The sequence below is a fragment of the Pseudorca crassidens genome, chromosome X (assembly GCF_039906515.1).
Source record: "Pseudorca crassidens isolate mPseCra1 chromosome X, mPseCra1.hap1, whole genome shotgun sequence".
Taxonomy (NCBI): Eukaryota; Metazoa; Chordata; class Mammalia; order Artiodactyla; family Delphinidae; genus Pseudorca; species Pseudorca crassidens.
In genome coordinates, this window is record NC_090317.1 from 114,864,961 (window position 1) to 114,887,015 (window position 22,055).

Here is a 22,055-nt window from a genome sequence, read left to right on the forward strand (position 1 = left end):
TGTTGGGTTGGCCAAAAACTTCGTTCAGGCTTTTCCGTAAAACGTTATATCACACTCATATATAGGACATATTTGCTGCAAATATTATTCCCTCTTTCCCCTCCTGCCTTTCATAGCCCCTTCCTACCAACCCCAGGTAACCACTAGCCACTATAGATTGATCTCAGTTTTAAGAATTCTGTATAAATGGCATCATACAGAATGTACCCTTTCATTCTGGCTTATTTCACTCAGCGTATGTATTTTGAGATTCATCCATGGCGTAGTGTGTATCAACAGTTCATTCATTTTATTGCTCAGTAGCATTCCATTAGATGGATATACCCTAGATTGTTTATCCATTCTTCTATTCATTGGCATTTGGTTCACTTCATGTTTTGGGCTGTTACAAACAAAACTGTTATGATCATTTGTGTGCAAGCCTTCGTGTGGATTATGCTTTCATTTTTTTCAGGTAAATATATGAGTGGGACACTGAATCATACTGTCAGTGTGTGTCTAACTTTTTAAGAAACTGTCAACCTGTTTTCCAAAGCAGTTGTCTCATATTATATTCCCACCAGCACTGTATGAAAGTTCCAGTTCTTCTGCACACTCACTGACATGTGGTATGATCAGTCTTTTTAATTTTAGCCGTTCTTAGTGGGTGCATAATGGTATCTCATTGCAGCTTTAATTTGCATTTCCCTAATAATTAATAATGTTGAGCGCCCTTTCATGTGCTTATTTGCCATCTGTGTGCAAAAGTTTAGAATAATAATGGTCTCTTGATGAATTAACCCTGTTCTCATTATGAAATAATCATCTTTTTCCTTGGTAATATTATTTCCTCTGAAATCTTTGATATTAATATAGCCACTCAAGTTTTGAGTAGTGTTAACGTGGTATACATTTCCATTCTTTTACTGTTAACTTACTTCTGTCTTTATATTTACAGTATGTATCTTTTGGACTTTTGAATTTTTATCCACTGTAACAGTCTCTAACTTTTAATTGGAACAATCAGAACTTTTATATAATTATTGATATAGTTAGGTTGAAGCCTTTTATCTTGCTGCTTGTTTTCTATTTTCCAAACTATTCTTTGTTGTCTTTTTCCTCATTTTCTCTTGTCTTTTGGATTAATTGAATATTTTTATTCTGGTTTTTTTTCCTTTGTTAGATTATTAGCTTATAACTCTGTTCTCTTATTTGAGTGATTACTTTAGGGTTTATAGTATAGAGCTCTAACTTATCTGTTTACTTTCAACTGTATACCACTCACGTGTAACTGTGCAAAACCTCACACGTAGAATAAAAAACCTTACCGTAGTATACTTACATTTCTCCCCTCCAGTTCTGTGTGTGTGTTTCCATAATACATCGTTACTTTAAAAACAGTACTCTTTTATTGTAGAAAATATGTATACCATCAAATTTACTGTCTTAACCATTTTTAAATGTACAGTTCAGTGGCATTAAGTACATTCATATTGTTGTGCAATAATCACCACTATTAAGGTCCAGAACTTTTTTTTTATCATCCCAAACTGAAACTCAGTACCCATTAAACAATAACTTCCCATTCGCCCCACTCCTCAGGCCCTGGTCACCACTACTCTATTTTCTGTGTCTGTAAATTTGACTACTCTAGATTCCTCATATAAGTGGGATCATACAACATTTGTCCTTTTTGTGTCTGGCTTATTTCATCATTGACCTTACCATACACTTTTCAAGGTTCATCCACATTGTAGCATGTACCAGAATTTCTTCCTTTGTAAGGCTGAATAATATTCCATTGTATGTATATACCATATGTTGTTTACCCATTCACCTAACAATGGGTATTTGGGTCGTTTCTACCTTTGGGCTATTGTGAATAATGCTGCTATGAACATTGTTGCATAAATGTCCTGCTTTCAATACCTTTGGGTCTAGAAGTAGAGTTGCTGGATTACATGGCAATTCTATGAAAAACAGTTAATTATCTTTTGAAAAGATTTACATAGAAATTTAAATTATGATTTAAATTTAAAAATCTTCTATATTTACCCATGCAGTTAGCATTTCTGGAGCTCTTCATCCCTTTGTGAGGATTCCTATTTACAAATGTATATTTACAAATGTTAGCTATTTGTTCTCACAGTGGAACTGTAGAATAAAATTGTCAACTCGCAGAAAAAAATCATTTAAGATTAAAAATTGAATTCCAGGTCATTGAAAACATAACTTGGAGAGAACAATGAGAAAATATTCAGTATTTCCATCTGATAATATGTCACGATTTGCCATTTATTCAGGTCCTCTTTTCAATGTACAAATAATATTTTGCAGTTTTATTTAGTCAACTTCTATACATCTTATAAACGTTTATTTCTTCTGCTTTGAGGGGCATTATATTTCTGTTGAATGGGCCTTCTTAAAATTATGTTTTAGTTCTCTTTTTATAAAGGTACAGAGTACTACTGACTTCTGAGTATTTATCAGATACTGTTACCTTGATTAAGTTTTCATTAATACTAGAGATTGTTATTTTTAGCTGAGTGCCTTGGATTTCTAGGAATATAATCAAGTCACCTTAAAATAATAATTTTATGTATTACTTTCTTTTACTACTATTTCTTTGACATGACTTACTGCATTAATAAAAATTTCTAAAATGCTACTGTATAAACACAGTGAACATAGATACTTGTTATTACTGTTCCTGAGTTTACAGGGACTTTGTCTAAGACATCTGCTATTGACTATAATGATGACAGGTTCAGGATAAGGACTATTAATTATATATATTAATGGAAAAGCCTTCCATTCCATTTTTTTAAATACGTTTAAATGTTCAATTTTAGCACATCCCTTCTTGCAGCTATTGTATTATCAACATAATTATAGTAATGCATGTCCTTATATTTTATCATTCCTGCATTCGTGAGATAAGCCCTGCTTTACTGTAGTGGGTTATTCTTGTATTATATTGTTACAGTCCCTGTGTTAGTATCTTCTTTAAGGTGTTAGTTAATGTGCACTATTGGGTTTAGGTATTCTTGGCAAAGAAGCACAGAACCTCCTGCTACTGTACAACTAGTCTTCAGTGGGGGGAAATCCAAAAGAAAACAATGTGTGGTGGCTTTACTAAACAGCAAAAGACAAGGGAGTTTTTTGTAGCATTTTTCTTACCATAGGCCTAAGAAGTGGGAATCCTTAAAATTTTGGTGATTAACATAACTACGGCTGGGAAATAAAAGGTTTAGCTTAAAAAATGGGAAACAGGTAAAAATCTTTGAAAATCTGCCCATCTTCTTGCTGTTTCTAAAGCCCAAACAAAAAAGCATTAAGTCCATTTTTAGGACAGTAACAGACTCCCCTCTGCAATCCCAACATCGAACTGTCCATACAATCTGGGTGGGCTGGGAAGCAGTGGTAAGAAATTGTTTTAAACTTTAGAATACACATGTTAAAAGTACTACCTCAAAGCTAAGGTTCATAAAAACATTACTGAGAATTTTCCCTAAAAGTGAAAAACTAAACAATCCCATCTCTTTTTTTAAAAAATTAATTTATTTATTTTTGGTGCGTTGTATCTTCGTTGCTGCACGCGAGCTTTCTCTAGTTGTGACGAGCAGGGGCTACTCTTCGTTGCAGTGCATGGGCTTCTCATTGCGGTGGCGTCTCTTGCTGCGGAGCACAAGCTCTCGGCGCGCGGGCTTCGGTAGTTGTGGTTCGTGGGCTCTAGAGCGCAGGCTTAGTAGTTGTGGCGCACAGGCTTAGTTGCTCTGCGGCATGTGGACTCTTCCCGGACCAGGGCTCGAACCCTTGTTCCCTGCATTGGCAGGCGGATTCTTAACCACTGCACCACCCGGCAAGCCCACAATCCCATCTCTTAATTCACTGTCACCTTCCATGCTTTCCTGTTCTCGGTAACAGTTTATTGGAAACAGGAATTGTAGTTTTTGTTTTGTTTTGTTTTGTTTTTGTCTTCATATACCCAGAGCCGAGGACACATTAAACATTTTATAACTGCCTGAATAAATTAAGAGAAAAATGGGGCCATAAAAGGTGGCTACTAAAGATCGACGAAATGGGGCTTGAAACACAGTACGGCAGCAGATGAAGCAATTGGAGAACGATTTATTTTTTTGTCCTATAAAATGAAATAAAATGGGGAAATATTATGATTTTTGTGCTGTAACTTTACTTAAACCAAGTATATTAGATTTAGCCAGTGTGTGTCCATTTTCTAATACTGATAATTCAGGAATTTTGGGGGGCGGGGTTTGTTTTGTTTTAGAATCCACATGCAGTCCCTTTGGCAATTGAAGTTGCCCGGACAGCATCTCTTTTGTTGACATAAACCATGGGAACTTCAGTGGCATGATCTCATTATCTGATTACAGCTGTGACTTTGAAGTAATCTCTCAGAATGAGCATTTTTGGAAGAGTTGTTGCTCACAGGCCAAGCCCAGGGTTGTGGAAGAGGATTTGCAAAGGTATTTGTTAACTCTGCTCTTTTTCCTTTGGCTTTCTCCTGCTCTATTCCATTAGTTTCTCATCAGGCAAGAAACTACAGTGGGACTGATTTTAGTTCTGTACACAAAGGGCACTCAGCTAATATTGCTTTACCAAGTGGTCAATGGGAGAGCACCAGTAGATTGTACTGTACAAAGTTCCACAGGGATCCCTGACACCGTGTGGAGTTCAATCCTCTAAAATCCTCTTAAAAAGAAATTCCATAATGACCTTGTGCAAATCATTATGTTTCACCCACATCTTTGAAAAGGTGATTCGTTTGCCCTTGGTAAGTAGCAACTTTTAGTTTTAGAAAAATAAGTTTGAAGCAATTATCCTAGGATCCATGGTTTTTCACTCTGATGATCAAACACTAGTCCACGGAACATCTCCATTAAAATCACATAGAAAGCTATTTAAAACAATGGATTTCTGAGCCGGGCCTTTGGAATAAATATTTATTTAGTTAGTTATGTTGTAAAATTAAGACAAAAACCCTCATGGCATAAAATTCACCATTTTAATCATTTTTAAACTGTACGACTGAGTAGGGGTTTTTGATATTTACAGTGTTGGCAACCACCACCAGTATCTAATTCCAGAATCTTTTCATCACCTCTAAAAGAAACTATGTATCTCCAAATTGCTCCCTTGCCTCATCCCCTAGCAATCACTGTTTCACTTTCTGCCTGTATAGATTTGCCTATTCTGCTGTAGCATAAAAGGCATCGTACAATATGTGACCTTTTGTGCCTGGCTTCTTTCACTTAGCATGAAGTTTTCAAGGTTTATCCATGCTGTAGCGTGGATATTTCATTCCTTTTGATGGCTGAATAATATTCAATCATTAGTTTTGCTTATCCATTCATTAGTTTTCATTTGGGTCGTTTGCATTTTTTGCCTGTAGTGAGTAATGTTGCTGTGAATATTTGTGTACAAGTTTTTGTGTGGACATGTTTTCAATTCTCTTGAGTATATACCTAGGAGTAGAATTACTGAGTCATATGGTAACTTCATGCTTAACTTTTTGAGGAGCTGCCAAACTGTTTTCAATCGTGGCTGCACCATTTTACCTTCCCCCAGGGCATCAGGAAAGATGACTGAAAGTGTTCTTCATTCCCCAGCAAGGGGGAACCCTAATGGCCAGAAGGAACATAGGAACCACAGCACATGGCACAGAACAGGTAAGAAAACAAAAAAGTCACCAGGGCACCACTGTAGCTAAAGGAAAGTGACCCCTAGTACCTGTGGTTCCCCAGGAAGCAGGAAGACAGGTGGCCTGAGGACCACCAAAACCACAGCACTGGGCAGGTAGGTGTTTAGAGGGTTCCTCCAGGGCACTATCAGGAGGAAATGATGTAAACAAAAGGAGTCACAGTTTCCCAGCATGTAGGGAGGCTTGTGTCCCTAAGGATCCCAGGAATCCCAGGAGGCAGGCAGGCTACTGACCAGATGGGCCCCAAGGGCATCAGCGCTATGCAGGGAAGGTGACCTAAAGTGCTCCTGGTTCCACAGCAAAGGGGAAGGCCAGACCCATAGCAGATCCACAGGCTGATACAGGAAAGTTTCCCCCAAAGGCACCAGCATGACAGGCAGAATGAACTACAGTTTTTTTGTTTTTTTTTAAAAATCACATAGGCAGGCTTGTGACCAAAAGTAACCCAGAAAACCCAGAGGGCAGGCAGGCTAGTGACCAGATGGGCACTCAGGACAGCTGTGCGCTGCAGGTAAGGCAGCTGAAAGTGATCTCAGCTTACCAGTGACGGGGAAGGCTGATGGCTGGAAGGACAACTGGAAACATAACAGGGACAGGCTGGTGGTCAGAAGGTTCTCCAGGGAGATCAAGGCGAGGATAAGGACGGAAGAAACCACAGTTCCCCTGCACGTAGGCAGGCCTGTGGCCCAAGGAATCCCAGGAGGGAAGGCTAGTAAGTAGATACACCCCACCCCCACCCCCACTCCCCAAGCACCAGCGCACTGCAGGGCAGGTGGCCAAAATGTTCATCCGTTTCTCCAGCAAGGGAGAAGGCTGGTAAGTGTAAGAGCTAAAGGTATCCTAGCACACTTGCAACCACTGGTTCTCCGGAGGCACCAGTATGAGGGACAGGGCACTGGCTGATAGGAGTCACGTTTTCCCAGCATGCAGAGAAGCTTGAGGGCATAGGGATCTCCAAAACCCCGGGTGGCAGGTAGGCGGATGACCAGATGTCCCCTCTCCCTCCACCCCCACAGGAAATCAGCGCACTGCTGGGAAAGAAGCTCAAAGTGATATCGATTCCTCAGCAATGGGGAAAGCTGATGGCCTGAAAGACGTAGGAACCACAGAACGTGGGCAGACTGGTGCCCGGACGGTTGCCCCAGGGCACCATCACGAGTAAAGGGTGTAAGCTGAGGGAGTCACAGTTCCCCAGTAAACAGGCAGGCCTGTAGCCCAAAAGATCTTAGAAACCCCAGGGTTACAAGCTAGTAACCTCAGAAGCCCTCGGAGAACCAGCGTGGTGTAGGGAAGGGGGCTGAAAGTTCACCCCTTTCCCCAGCAGGGGTAAGGAAGGTGAGCTTAAAAGCCCTGGAACGCAAACACGAGGACAGGATGGTACCCGGATAGTTCTTCAGAAGCACCAGTGAGAGGCTACTACGGTAGCCTACAGCAGCCATAGTTCCTCAGGTCGCAGGCAAGATTGTGGCCGAAAGAGTCGCCAAAACCTCAATGCGGGAGTAAGCTAACGACTATATAGGTCCTCCTGAGAATCACTGCACTACAGGGAAGGTGACTGAAAGTGCTCTAAGTTCCCCAGCAAAATGTAAGACTGACAGACTGAAGTATACCGGAACCCTAGCTCTAGGGGTAGCTGACGCCGGGAAAGTTACAAGATGTACCATCATCAGGGTATTATGGTGGACAAAAAGAGCCAAGTTTCTCCCAGAACACCCACAGGCTTGTGGCCTAAAGTATCCCAAGAGCCCTACCGTGTGGCTAGGTACTGGCGGGAAAGTGGATGAAAATTTTTTCCGTTTCCCTAGCCAGGGGGAAAGTGAAAGCTAGAGGGACCACCGGAACTTTAGCACTAGTGCCCGGAAGGTACCATTCGCGAACCACTTTGAGGAAACTACGATGAGCGAAAAGAGTTCCCCAGCATGAAGGCAAGCATTTGGACCAAAAAATCCCAGAGAGGTGGACGAGATAGTGACCAGATAGGACCCTGGTGCGACAGCGCTCTGCATGGGCAGTGGGCTGAAGTGCTCTTCATTCCACAGCAAAGGGAAAGCCCATGATGGCCAGAAGAACAGTCAGAACCATAGCACACGTGTTCACGCTGGTGCCCGGACGCTTTCTCCAGGTGGACCAGAGAGATAATATGGTAAGCAAAAGGAGCCACACTTCCCTAGCTTGCGAGCGTGTCTGCTGTCCACAGGATAAAAGGAGAAGGCAAGCTAGTGATAGGTGGGTTCCTGAAGCAGCAGTGCTATTGAGTGAAGGTGGCCAAAAGTTCACTCAGTTATCCTGCAAGCCAGAAGGCTAGTGGCCCAAAGGAGTCTGGAACCCAGGTTCTACAGTAAACTAGTCCCTGGAAGGCACCCAGAAGAACCCTCAGGGCACCACTGCAAGGCACGGACAGTGGCCAAACAGAACCAAGATTTTCCAGGCTGTCAGCCTGATACATGCAAAGCCCCAAGTTTCCTTCGCGAGCATGCAGATAGAGTTCCACATGAGACCCTGTAGCTGAGGCAGGGTGGTGGCCAGAAGACATCCAGGACCGTGAAAGGACAGATGGCATGTAGACAAAAGATTACGTGGGTCCGCACTACGAGGGTCATATGGTGGCCGAAAGGACTCTGGTTTCCCAAGCGTGGAGGCCGTCTGATGGTCTGAAGGAACCCACAGCCAAGCGTGCACACAGGTAAGTGACTTGAAGGGCTCCCAGGGCTCAGCCACATTGGAGGGAGGGTGACCAAAAGTGCCTGCGGTTCCCCAGCAAGCTGGAAGGCATGTGGCCAGGAGGAACACCAGATAGACTTGTTTAAGTACCTGCTATTCAACAAATAGTTACTTAGCTATCTGAAAAAGCTGTTTCCTTCCCTCCAGGAGCCTGTATTATAAAATACAAAGTATGATTTTTTTTTAAGCCATGTGATTGCTAACAAATGCTCCAGGGCAGTGTTTATCGTACTTTAAAGTGCAGATGAATCACCTGGAGAGCTTGTTTGAAATTCTGCTTTAGCAGATCTGAGGCGGGGCCTGAGATTCAACATAGTTAATGATAGGCTAATCAGGTGATGCCAATGCTGACTGACCACTTTTGAGTAGCAGAGACCTAGAGCTAGCGATCCAGTAGCCACATGTGGCTAGTTAATGTAATTACATTTAAATTTAAAATCTAGATCCTCAGTCTCACTAGCCACATTTCAAGTTCTTGGTAGCCACTTGTGGCTAGTGGCTACCTTACTGGAGAACAAAGGTACAGACCGCTTTCATCTTATGCAGACAGTTCTCCAAGGAATAAATGACCGTATATTGTTGGGCAATTCAAGGAAGTCTTTGTGAATTTTGTCTGGACCTAGAAATGTAAGTATGATTGTGATGGAAGAAACATTTCATGTGGAAATAAATGCTAGAGGGCAGCTTTGCGCATTGGAAATAAAGGGGGTTCTGGATTGAAAGATGCCTGGCATTGAACCGTGCCTGTGACATTTATAAGCTTTGTAATTCTGGGGGAGTTACTTTAACTTTCTCAGCCTTGGTTTGCTCAGTGTAAAGATGTCTATGTCACAAAGTATGCATTAGATATATGTGTGAAAACATTTGCAGTGTTAGTCCCAGCAGATTCCCCGACCCTGCAGTCTGCCTTTTCCTCCTCACAGCTGGGGTCACTTAATCCCTACCTGTGATCTCATCCCTGCCCTTGATTCCCAAGTTCAGAGTTAATATTTACTAAACTTTCCATTGTAGGGTTGTAAAATCCTGGAATTGATATGGAGGACCTTGAATGCCAAGGCTGAGGGGTCAGTTTTCATTGGATAGGCAGTAAGGAAACAATGCTTTTTAGCCTGTTATTGTAAAAGGTGAGCTATCCTCTTGGATGATTAGAAATAGCATTCAGCAGAAACTAGAGGTGAGTAATCGAACTCAATAGAAGGCAGGTGAGAATAGAGAGGTTTGTGGGACCAGATCAGTGGAGAGCCCTGCCTATATTGTTAAGGAGTTTGTACTTTATCCCGTTGGCCATGGGAACTTGCTCAGAAGTTGTAAGATTTCATAGCCAGGCCATCTGGTTGAAGTGGGAGGAGATATTTGAAGAGAACTGTCTGTGAAGAAGTGAAAGCGGTGGAGAAAGAGAACTCTCTAGTGAGAGGTGACTTCACGTTTAGAGATTTTGAAAATGGAGCCCTTCTGAGTGATGACAAGAGTTGTGAGGCTGTCTAGGGACTAAAGAGGAATAAAATTAATTTAAATATAAGCCGAGACACCCCATTATTTGAGAAGGTGGGTGAAATGGGCATATTTCATTTCGAAAGTAGTCAAGGAAGGACTGTCTCCAAGGAAATTTCTTAGGTTTAAGCTCCAGGTGCCTGAATTTCAAGCACTATAATTTAAAGCACTGGATTTTTCTGAAATAACATGTGACCCATCATTTGTTCTATGTCCTTGCTCCCTAACCATTATTATGATGAAAATCTTTCCTAGAATTAGTTTCCTTAGTCATAGAAAGCCACATTCCTTCACATTTAGGGGGAGGAGTCAGGGGAGACACTCAGTGAATGATACAGGAACATATAGCATAAACAAGTTGACCTCTAAATATTTTTGCATGGATTATCTGTCACTGGGGGTAATGATAGCAGATATGTAATTCCTGTTGATCATTTCCCTGCTTTCTGAGCTGTTTGGTTCTCTCTAATGTCACCCTCAAGTTTCCCTCCTCCATGTAATTGAGTAGTCCTCCATAGTAATATTGCCTGAAAGAAGTACCACTGAGAAGAAAATATAAAACTAAACAGCCTGCATTGTACTTCCAAGGCAAATAAAAATGACTTGGGGACCAGTCACTAGTTGGAATTATCTACCTCACCTCTCTTCTACTTTTGAAAAGTGGCAGGGCATTTCTTTCTGGCCAACTTAGTCTTTTTTGTGATCCTTCCCTCTCTTTTATTTCTGGGCAGAATCATATCACGTTGTAAAACACTAGACCACTTAAAACAATCAGAAGAAATACAGCAGTCCTCGCTGTTAGTAGTCAGGTTTTTTTTGTTTCTTTTTGTTTATTGGTAATATAAAAACAAATGACTAATATTTTAGGGATTACTTGTTGTCTCAGCTTTAAAATAAACAGCCACACTGTTTTTCTATCTCAATTTCTTATATTTCGAGCCTATTCCAGTTTTATATCCGGGACTATTATTTGGAATTGGGCAGAAAAATGGAGGCATTAGAACTTGGTTTTGTTTATTTTGTTTTGTTTTTTAAATTTTATTGAAGTATAGTTGATTTATAGTGTTGTGTTAATTTCTGCTGTACAGCAAAGTGATTCAGTTTTACATATATATATTCTTTTTCATATTCTTTTCCATTGTGGTTTATCACAGGATATTGAATATAGTTCCCTGTGCTATATAGTAGGCCCTTGTTGTTTATCCATCCTATATATAATAGTTTGCATCTGCTAATCCCAAACTCCCAATCCTTCCCTCCCCCACTCCCCCCTTGGCAACCATAAGTCTATTCTCTATGTCTGTGAGTCTGTTTACGTTTCATAGATATGTTCATTTGTGTTGTATTTTAGATTCCACATATAGGTGATACCATATGGTATTTGTCTGTTTCTGACTTACTTTGCTTAGTATGGTAATCTCTAGTTGCATCCATGTTGCTGCAAATGACATAATTTCATTCTTTTTATGGCTAACATTCCATTGAATATATGCACCACATCTTCTTTATCTATTCATCTGTCTATGGACATTTAGGTTGTTTCTATGTTTTGGTTCTTGTGAATAGTGCTGCTATGAACATTGAGGTGCATGTATCTTTTTGAATTATATTGATAGTTTTCTCTGGGTATATGCCCAGGAGTGGGATTGCTGGGTCATATGGTAGTTCTATTTTTAGATTTTTTAAGGAACCTCCATACTGTTCTCCATAGTGGTTGTATCAATTTACATTCCCACCAACAGTGCAAGAGGGTTCCCTTTTCTCCACACCCTCTCCAGCATTTATTATTTGTAGACTTTTTAATGATGACCATTCTGACTGGTGTAAGGCGGTACCTCGTTGTAGTTTTGATTTGCATTTCTCTAATAATTAGCGATGTAGGGCATCTTTTTTTGTGCCTATTGGCCACCTGTATGTCCTCTTTGGAGAAATGTCTATTTAGGTCTTCTGCCCATTTTTCAATTGGGTTGTTTTTGTTTGTTATTGAATTGTATGAGCCGTTTGTATATTTTGGAAATTAAGCCCTGTTGGTTCCATCATTTGCAAATATTTTGTCCCAGTCCATAGGTTGTCTTTTCATTTTGTTATGGCTTCCTTTGCTGTGCAAAAGCTTATAAGTTTGATTAGGTCCCATTTGTTTATTTTTGTTGTTATTTCTGTTGCCTTCGGAGACTTACCTAAGGAAACATTGGTACAATTTATGTCAGAGAATGTTTTGCCTGTGATCTCTTCTAGGAGTTTTATGGTGTCATGTCTTATATTTAAGTCTTTAAGCCATTTTGAGTTTGTTTTTGTGTATGGTGTGAAGGTGTGTTCTAACTTCATTGATTTGCACTCGATTGTCCAACTTTCCCACCACTTGCTGAAGAGACAGTCTTTTCACCATTGTATATTGTTGCCTCCTTTGTCAAAGATTAATTGACCATAGGTGTGTGGGTTTATTTCTGGGCTCTCTGTTCCATTGATCCATATGTCTGTCTTTGTGCTAATACCATGCTGTTTTGATTACTGTATCTTTGTAGTATTGTCTGAAGTCTGGGAGGGTTATGGGAGGCGTTAGAATTTGAACACCAAGGTGTTAGTTTGAAACTATGTACTGGTTTATATGAATTTTTAAATGGCCAAGGAAATTTTCAACACTTTAGCTTCCAGCTTTTATACTTTCAAAGTTTATTTCCAGCCTCTCTCAAACCCTTGACTATTTATCACTTTCTCTGAATTATTAATGCCAGACATACACTTCCGTGAATATTGTTGTATTTCCTACGTAGCGCCGAGGCTGCTAGTTCACTTTTGTTCCGCTGTAAAAGAAAAAAAATTTAAAAGCTACCTTTCTTCCCTGTGTTTCCCACACAAAAGTCACTGCTTTGTGGAGATTACCATCTGTAAGCTAATTCTGAAATTGTTAATGGCAAGAATCAGAGAAATTGGCATGTGTTTTAAAACACACAGTTTAAGGTTTAAGATGATCTCTCCCACTCATTTGTGAGAGCTGTGTGACATAGCAGTGTGTTCTCTCTAGGGGGTTCCAGCAAAGACTTTTATTTCAATTGCTTTAACTGGCTTTTTGAGCATTTTTAGAGAGTGTAGATTAACTCCTAAAGACAAAGCAAATCTGTGCTACTTGATTTGTTGTAAAACCATAACGTTTTCCATTGATTTCCAGCCTAGCCACAAACATTCTTCAGACTTCCCCTCATCCCTGAGCTTGAAAAAAACTTGAATAGAAAAGCAGCTGTGATCCCTGTCTTTTCAACAAATTCTGATTCCAAGTGCCCACGGGAGAAATGACAAGGAAGAGAGTTCATGTTTCTATAATAATACAATTCTAGAAAAGGTACAGATATTCTCAAAGAATCCTGTACAAACTTTGCAACAATCTGTTAATGGGCAAATATTTTCACTAGCCTACAGAATATCCTGAAACATTTCCACCCTCAATAGTGTCTTGAGAAAAGCATGACAAATGACTGTGAAAAGCCAAGAACAAAAATATTGTTGTATACCAAAGGTTTTAATTTCTTTTTTAAATTAAAACTTTACCTTTCTGTAATCTAAGTTCCTTAGGATTTGTTCTTATTTTTGTTTCAAGCCCCAGAGAATCTGTGCTGTTTTCTTTTTAGCTCTTGTGCAAAACATCTTGCTAACATTGGATAAGTTAGCAATAGCACCAAAACCAAAACAGGTTATTTTATTTTTTCAGTTTTTCATTCCTCATTAAGCATCTTGCAGGGATCTTAACTAGGAGTGCTCCTAAGATGACATATCAAGATTTTACATGTCAAGATTTCAAGGAACAGAACAGGCAAACATTTAAAGCTAAAAATGTCACACAGAGAGAATATGGTACTTTCCAACAGAGCTTTGTAATTGTTGAGCCCTAGATTTGACAATCATTAATTTGCTATTAATAAATGTTACTGTTAGGGAGACTCACTTCACCAGCCTCAGGAAGTTTGTTCTTTAGACAACCATTGCTTTAAAGCAGCCTGTCAAATTGATTCAGACATTCAAGGTAAGAAAGAGATGTAATTAAATCTTTTCAATATACTGGCTAAGCACTCATCTGCTGCCACTGATAGATAGAATTTGGGAGTTGCTATGAGTTCTTTATCCTCTCCCTTAATACATTTTTTAATGATCTTTAATGCGTTAAATGTCTATCAGCCCATAGTTGAATTGGTGTTACTTGGATATGTAAGACCTTTCTCAGTTAGATGAATAAAGAAAATTCATCTCAATAAACTAGCCGGACAGTTTTTCCTAACTCTGATAGTGTGTGGCATATATGACATGTATACATTGGTATATATATTGTTGCCTTACATTTTTGGTTGCTATACAATGGAAATGGCAAAGACTAGATTATCTGTCAAAGTAAGTAATTATAGATTGTTTTCCCCTGACTTTTTGCCCAGGCATTAAAAATTAAGTGGGAAAAAGAAACTTCAGTTCAGATTTGGGGGTGGGGGGGGTGGGAACACTGTTTCGGGTGGGGAGCTCGCACAGTGTTACATGACTCGGTGCTCTGTCTCTAGCTCTGTGTTTGGATCCCCTACCTGCTGTGACCCTAGAGCTGTGACACAGAGCTCACCTGTGTGCAAATGCCATCTCTTCTCACTGGCTCTCTTGTTTCTCTTTCTCTCATCACGCCCTTAGTTTCCTTTAGCTCTGTCATATATCCTTGACCTTCCTACCTCAGGGAAGACAGAATAAATTCCAGGACTGTGTGTCTTACTATAAATGTGTGGGAAAGGTTGGACTGAGCACAAGTAAAGGTCACCTTGCGGCTGCCCTGCTTGATCTGTGCCCTTTTGTGAAGAGTAATAGTAAATATATCAGCTCTTAGCCATGAGGTAGCTCTAAATACCAGATTCATGGAGAAATCCAATGGGAAAACAGTAGTCTCTCCATAAAGGGTTTTTCCGGCCTTGTGCTACTAAAATCAGCTATTTTGCCTTGAGAAAATGGCCTTTTCATTTATGTGCGAAAGTTGTTCTACCATGAATGGAAAAGTGTTTTAAAACGCCAGCAGTGCCCCCATGTGAAGAATTCTCCACTCGCTCCATTCTTCTGATTATCCTGTTGATTATCCTGTTGAGTTGCTTAGCCTCTGTGCTTCTGAAACATATTCTGAGATTGCTACTGAAATGCAATGTTTGTTGCTGAGAGCTGTCAATAGTACAGTAAAGACTTACTCCAGTGTGTAGTAAAGGGAAAACACTGGCTTCGGAAACTAGGATATATTGAGTAGTTACAGTGTTTTGCATTTAGGGGACACCAAAAAAGGTAAAAACATGTATCAAACTGTACAAGTGTCTTCCAGTCTGGTGGAAAGGGAAAATATATACAAATAGAAAAACAGCAGAGCAACAGATAACATATGTAATAACCATTTTATCAGTGAGCTAGTGCTACTAACCACCACAAAATCTCAGTGGCTTACAGTAAGAATTGATTTCTCTGTGATTCAGCTGGAGTTTAGCAGATGTAGGCTGAGCTCAGCTGGGTTTGGCTCCAGGCCTTGAGTTTGATTCAGACTTGGTCCACTTGGGTGTCATGCTTGTACCAAAGGGCTACCTGGGCATGTTTCTTCTTAAGATGAAAGAGGTCAACTCTCCCAGAGAAGAGAGTAAACAAAGCAAGCAGTGCCTCTTTAAGGCATAGTCTTGAAGCAGTACACAGTCAGATGTGCCAACATAACACTGGCTAAAGCAAACCACATGACCAAAGCCAACAACAGTGGGGCATGGAAGTGTACTCCTCCTATAAAGTAGGGAGGGGAGGGAGTGAATAATTACTGAAGAAATAACCCTAACTTACTACAACTATATTGACTTTTCAGTGCAGAAGTAACATGAAGGACTAGAGGAATCTGTATGGTAGGTGGGTTACAGCAGGAGTTTTGAGAAATCTAGGAATTGCAGATGCCTTCTTGGCAGTTACGGTAATAATCCATGACTCAGGGCCTATCTACAAGCTGTCTATAAAATTTTTTTCATGGTTCATTCAGCAAGAAGATAAGTTACAGTTTTCTCATCTTAAATGAAAAGGGGGGGAAATGCAGTAAGTTCTCTAAACCAGAACATATTAGAAAAAGAAAACTTATTCTTCCATCATAAAATTAGTGTTCAGCTATTTTTTCAGCGGTATTTTTATGGAGAAGTTTGCTGACATTTCAAGCTGTTCATGAACACCTCCTTTAGAAGACCTTGCTAATTGTTGCAACCAGCCTCCAAGTTGCACTCCCCCTGGATTAAAATTTGTGTTCTGCTCACCACCACTCTGGCCCTCCAAGTTGGTCCTCCCTGAAATTTATTTTCATTTGACATAGTCTTAGTGACATATCCAGGGATGGTTACGTAGGGGAATATTTCTCTGTTATTTTCACATATTTAACTTGTCTCCACTTACACCTTTCAGGGATGTGTGCTTTATGAGTCTCCAGCATGTAGTTCATAGTGAGTATGTGTGTGAGAAGGGTGTGGAGCAAAGCTTTCACTCTTCCCTTTAAATAGCTGTAATAGGATTAATTCATCTGGATAACAATTAAAATGCATTAACAAGAAGAGAACGTTTGAATATAGAATTGGAATGCCAATATGTGAAATTTTATAGTAAGGAGTTACAACTGTATCTCTAGCTACATGACCTTCGGAAAACCACATTATCTAGGGCACAACTTTTCCCTGTTTTTTTTGTTTTTTTTGTTTTTTTTGTTTTTGCGGTACGTGGGCCTCTCACTGTTGTGGCCTCTCCCGTTGTGGAGCACAGGCTCCGGACGCGCAGGCTCAGCGGCCATGGCTCACGGGCCTAGCCGCTCCGCGGCATGTGGGATCTTCCTGGACCGGGGCACGAACCCGTGTCCCCTGCATCGGCAGGCGGACTCTCAACCACTGCGCCACCAGGGAAGCCCTTCCCTGTTTTTTGAAAAAAAGGATTGGAATAGATGGACTTTAGAATTTTAGTGCTGGTTCTTTCAAGCTGAAGCAGTAACAAGTTTTAAATTCTGCCATCAGGTTAACATAAAATAAATATAGGCAGCAAAATCATTATAGGGAGCATAGAATCTAAGTTGACATAGGGAGAAAAAAATGAACATAGTTAGGATTCTGCCATTGAGGACAGAAGTACAAGTCACAGAATAAGGGAGTTCAAGAAGCAGAGTCAGACATACAGGACGGAAGTTTCAAGGTGAGCCACTTGGCCCACCCTGGCAGCCAGCCTGTGCATCACTGGTCTGATGCTGGAGCTCTAGGTTGCTCCTAGAAGACCATTTACCTTCGGCACCATGGACAAGATGTTGAATAATAGGGCTTTGTAGATGATAAAGTTATGTACCTCTTAAATTGGTAGTTCAGAGATGATGCTTTAAGTCCCTGGCTGTACGTACCATAGACAGTGTTCTTTTTTATCTGTTAGAAAAGCTTTTGTTTCTCACTGTAAAATTTGGCTAGGTCCTATCTTTGAGTCTCGCCAGAGTTACGATTTCTTGAAGAAAGAAGACATTAGTTCCGTTGAATCCTTGAAGTACATTGCGAAGTATTTCCCATTGGGAACTCCTTACTTTGATTTTCAGTATAAACCACCCGCATGTGGGTTCCTTTAATAATTATAATGATTGCATTTTTGAAAAGAAAGTCATAAGAATATTCTGAAATTTAGTATGCCACTGTTTTCCTGCAGGAAAATCCAGGCTATATGATACACAGAATGGTATGGATTTTGCAAACTGTATGATGTTAGTGAATCATCATTAATTTTGATATTATAGAGATATGGGGATAATGTTCAAGGTAGTTTATAGGACCTTTATCCAGTACTCCAAATTCTAGGATATTTTATGCAGTGATAGGAAAAAGGCAATGACCAAAGACTTATGAAACACAGGTAGTTGGTATATTTCTCTGAATGGAATTATTTATTTATTTACTTTTTCTATTTGCAACATGTCTTAAAGGTATCCTTCATGTTAAGGTCAGTAACGATTAATTTAGAAAATGTGAATGTTAATTAAAGGCATGCTCAGAAGAAACCTTTTAAACATTTGGCTCATGCTGGTTAATTAGAAGAACAAAAATTACTCCATTGTGTAAATATAGGGAGAGTTTCTTCTTCCCAGTAATGTGAATACATATCTGTGTGGTTTGTATGGGAAGAGAGGAAGTCATTAGGCAAGTGAAATAGGTAAGGTGACACTGACTTTGAGGTTTTAAATTATTTCCAGTATTAGGCTTTATGGAGCTATACCAGTGTACCTGGTCGTCATCCAACAGAGGCGATAGCCAAAGTTACAAAGCTATAAAAAGGATGGAACTGTATACCGTGGTTTTCTGTTTGTATGGAAATGCAAATCCAATGGCAAAAACGTTCTAGGATTTCTCCTGCTATAACTTTTTAAAATTTATTTATTTATTTATTTTATTTTTGGCTGCGTTGGGTCTTCGTTGCTGCGCGCGGGCTTTCTCTAGTTGTGGCGAGCGGGGGCTACTCTTTGTTGCGGTGCACAGGCTTCTCATTGTGGTGGCTTCTCTTGTTGCAGAGCATGGAATCTAGGCACGCAGGCTTCAGTAGTTCTGGCACATGGGCTTAGTTGCTCCGTGGCATGTGGGATCTTCCCAGACCAGGGCTTGAACCCATGTCCCCTGCATTGGGAGGTGGATTCTTAACCACTGTGCCACCAGGGAAGTCCTCTCCTGCTGTAACTTTTGATCTGACTAATCAGTGATGTAATTTGTAGAACACCACAATTGGTCAGATCTTGAAAGTATCTATTACACAAATGAAGCTATTTCTTTATATTTATTGTTGGCTTGACCAAACCTGTAGTTAAACAGTTTTTTAGGACTCCTCTTGCTTCCCTTTCATATAGCCTAAGATGTAAGACATCTATGGATAGCTAAGATTTTGTGTAAAGTCTTCAAACCTTCTCCAAATCCTTGTCATGAGGTAGAGGCAACCTGAATCACTGAGGGAAATTGTATCAGGTTGAGAAATTTGCAACATGCTAAATTATTGCTCTGTGTGTGTGTGTGTGTGTGTGTGTGTGTGTGCAGGCGCATGCGTGTGCAAAGTGAGATACACATATAGGATTTGTTACACTCACATGGGAGACCCCTAGGGCCCTTCCTAGGAAAACTCATAACATATCACAGAGATTCATTGTGTTCCCTGCTCACCACTCCATCCCAAAGAGGTAAAAATCTGTTAAAATTAGCACTAAGGGCAACAGTGACAAGGATAAAGCTGAGGGAGATCATGACTATAGTGCTAGGGTAAATGGCGATCAGGATATGGTTGTGAATTGATGAATTGTATTCTCTTACAGTAATGCGTTCTTCTTTTGTTTTCTCATCTGTACACCCCCAGTCTGAGTCATTGGGGCACTCTGAATGCCTGGTTTCCAAAGGAGGGACGCTGTTAAAAGTATCTGAATGCCCCAATTTGTCATAACTTAGAGATAATGACTCAGAACCAATTTCCAGTCCAGCCTTTGTTTTTTGTTTTAATTCATAATTATGTTTAATAGATATAGCCATTGAGTAGAAATTATAGAGCCTACCCATTTCTATTTTGAATATCTTTCTTTCTGATAAGTTGAGCATGAAATTAAAATCTCATGAGTTTTGAGCGAGTTATATTAAAATCTATATATTGACTGTTTAAGTTTTGACAATTTTTTTGCAATATACATTATTTTACTTATTTAAGACGATACATTGCAAAAATTAAAACATACTTTAAAACTATATTTTAAAACACACCCATAAACATCTTTATTGGACTATAACTGCTTTACAATGGTGTGTTAGTTTCTGCTTTATAACAAAGTGAATCAGTTATACATATACTTATGTCCCCATATCTCTTCCCTCTTGCATCTCCCTCCCTCCCACCCTCCCTACCCCACCCCTCCAGGCGGTCACAAAGCACTGAGCTGATCTCCCTGTGCTATGCAGCTGCTTCCCACTAGCTAGCTGTCTTACATTTGGTAGTATATATATGTCAGTGCTACTCTCTCACTTCATCCCAGCTTACCCTTCCAAGTTCACTTGATGCTGGAAAAAAAAATCCATATATTTTTTTCCTTCAGTAATATCATTTAAAAAGATTGTGCTGTGAGGAGGGAAAAAGAAAAAAGTAAAACATTTTTTTCATTGTGATTCCCATCCTGTATGGTTCTATTAATATTTGACAGGAATTAAAATGAATTTGGTATTGGTGAAATTGATTTGCTTATTCATATAAATTCATATAATGAATCAGCAGAGAGTTTCATTCCTAATTCAGGTAGGAAATGATTATTACATAAATATAATAAAATGTTTTAAAATTTTTAAGAAAGGACTAAATTTCTTAATCATTTAGATAAAACAGTGGGGTTTTTTGTTTGTTTTCTAATATGGAACCAGTTTTTTTTTCTGTTGAGTTCTGTTATGTAGGATCCAAAGCTAAATACATCATGGTGGGTTGTGAGTTAAGGGATGGTCTTCCCCTCCTGTGAGTTAGAGATGGAGGCATGGGTAATTAAGAGGTTCTAATATATACATTACACCCTTGAGACCATTCTGCATTAATGCATAGTCATCTGCATATCTAAATTATTTTTCATGAATCATGTAGGTAAACGATTTGGGGGGGAGCTGTAGAAAAAGCATTTCAGTAAATATACTGAAAGCGTGTGCTTTGTCAAAAATATTATTAATGCATCGTAAAAAGATTCTAAGAACATATGTGAATTCATAAAGTCTGTCAGGGGAGATGTATGCTCATAAAAAAAACAGGTGCAATTATTGCTGAGTGTTTGTGGTATTTTATGAGTAATGGAAAAATAACTACAAATATTAATGTGGCCAAAAACCTCAATTTGAGCAGAGCAAGAAACCATAGCAACTCATCTTTTTCACCCTGAAATAACAGAAAAATTGTAACCCGACAATGATCTCAAAACAGCATATTCCTGCTCAAGTATTATTTGATTTTTTTTTATCATGTATCCTCAGTAGAATCCTTCAATCACAGTCTACATTTTCTAAATGTTTTTCCTCTTGGAATTTTATGGAAAAAAGGGAAAGATCTGAAACTTACTTTATTACTTCTGATAGGAAAGCACATATTTTAGTATTAATATTTTTTCCCCAGGAATACCTAAAGTTCTATATAATAAAAAATTGGAAAAAGATAAATGATTTTATATAAAACACTAGGAAATCAAGATGGCAGAGCATAATTTCGGGGTTTTAAAACCCACATGGATAAGCCAATGTAGATTCTCAAGTCATATCAGGAAATGATGTTATAATCCACAGAGCCTGTTTCAGCTGCTTATTTAGCTCATGTAAACACAAAATTTCACGTTTGCCCTTCCAGATATACCTTTGAGAGCAAGCTTGTGCTGCCTTTGGGCCAGGAAAATGGTCCTGATTCTCAGGGCAAGAAGGATTGCCCCCTTCACTGGCCCAGCCTCAAAGAGCACTCCCATTACCCTACAGGTCTTCCAGGCAGTTTCTTCTCCCACCACCTCCTCAATTAAAGCAGCTTGAAATTTTCATGCTACCCTTCCTAGTAAACTTCCGTTTAAATAAAGCATTCTAGTCAAAAATATGTGAAACTTTTGGACCAGTTTATGGCTAGCAGCTCATTCACTTGCCTTCTTTACCCCAGAAATCTTTCTGTGAAAGTACTAATAGATATAGTTTTATGAAACATGGTATAAAGACACACTTTCATTTACCTTATTTAATTTCAGTGTTGAAATATAAATATTTTCAGAGGTAAATTTGAGTATAAATTAAAATCTAAAAAACTAGAGAGATTTTTATTACTTCAAGTATAAGTTAGATCACAAAGCCTTATTTACTCCTTTCTAAACGATGGGTATGTGGATTGGGGAGGTAATTTGTCTCTTCAACCTTCATATATATCCATTTAAATATTTCAGGACCAAGTATAACATGGCTATATAAAAAAGTTGGTCCTAGTTATATTATACATAGAAATTAAGCTTTAAGACACCATATGCTGTATAACTTTTAATAAGATTTATACTTTTTAAATGCCCTTTTCTGTTAAGAAAATGGCATTCGATGTGGAGAGAATGACAGAAAACACAAATGATGAGAAAGCATAAAACTTGAGT

General features: G+C 39.3%; 1 long non-coding RNA gene across 2 annotated transcripts in view; it reads left to right on the plus strand.

The window, feature by feature from the left end:
* Nucleotides 1-22,055, plus strand: part of LOC137216278 (uncharacterized) — a 428,489-nt gene that overhangs the window by 325,249 nt on the left and 81,185 nt on the right. Inside the window, exon 1 of one of the 2 annotated variants that reach the window (XR_010939677.1) lies at nt 8,016-8,387. The exons of the other annotated variant lie outside the window; for it this stretch is intronic. This is a non-coding gene — a long non-coding RNA (uncharacterized lncRNA). Of the gene's footprint in view, nt 1-8,015; nt 8,388-22,055 lie in introns of those variants that run through there. 2 annotated transcript variants of the gene reach the window in all.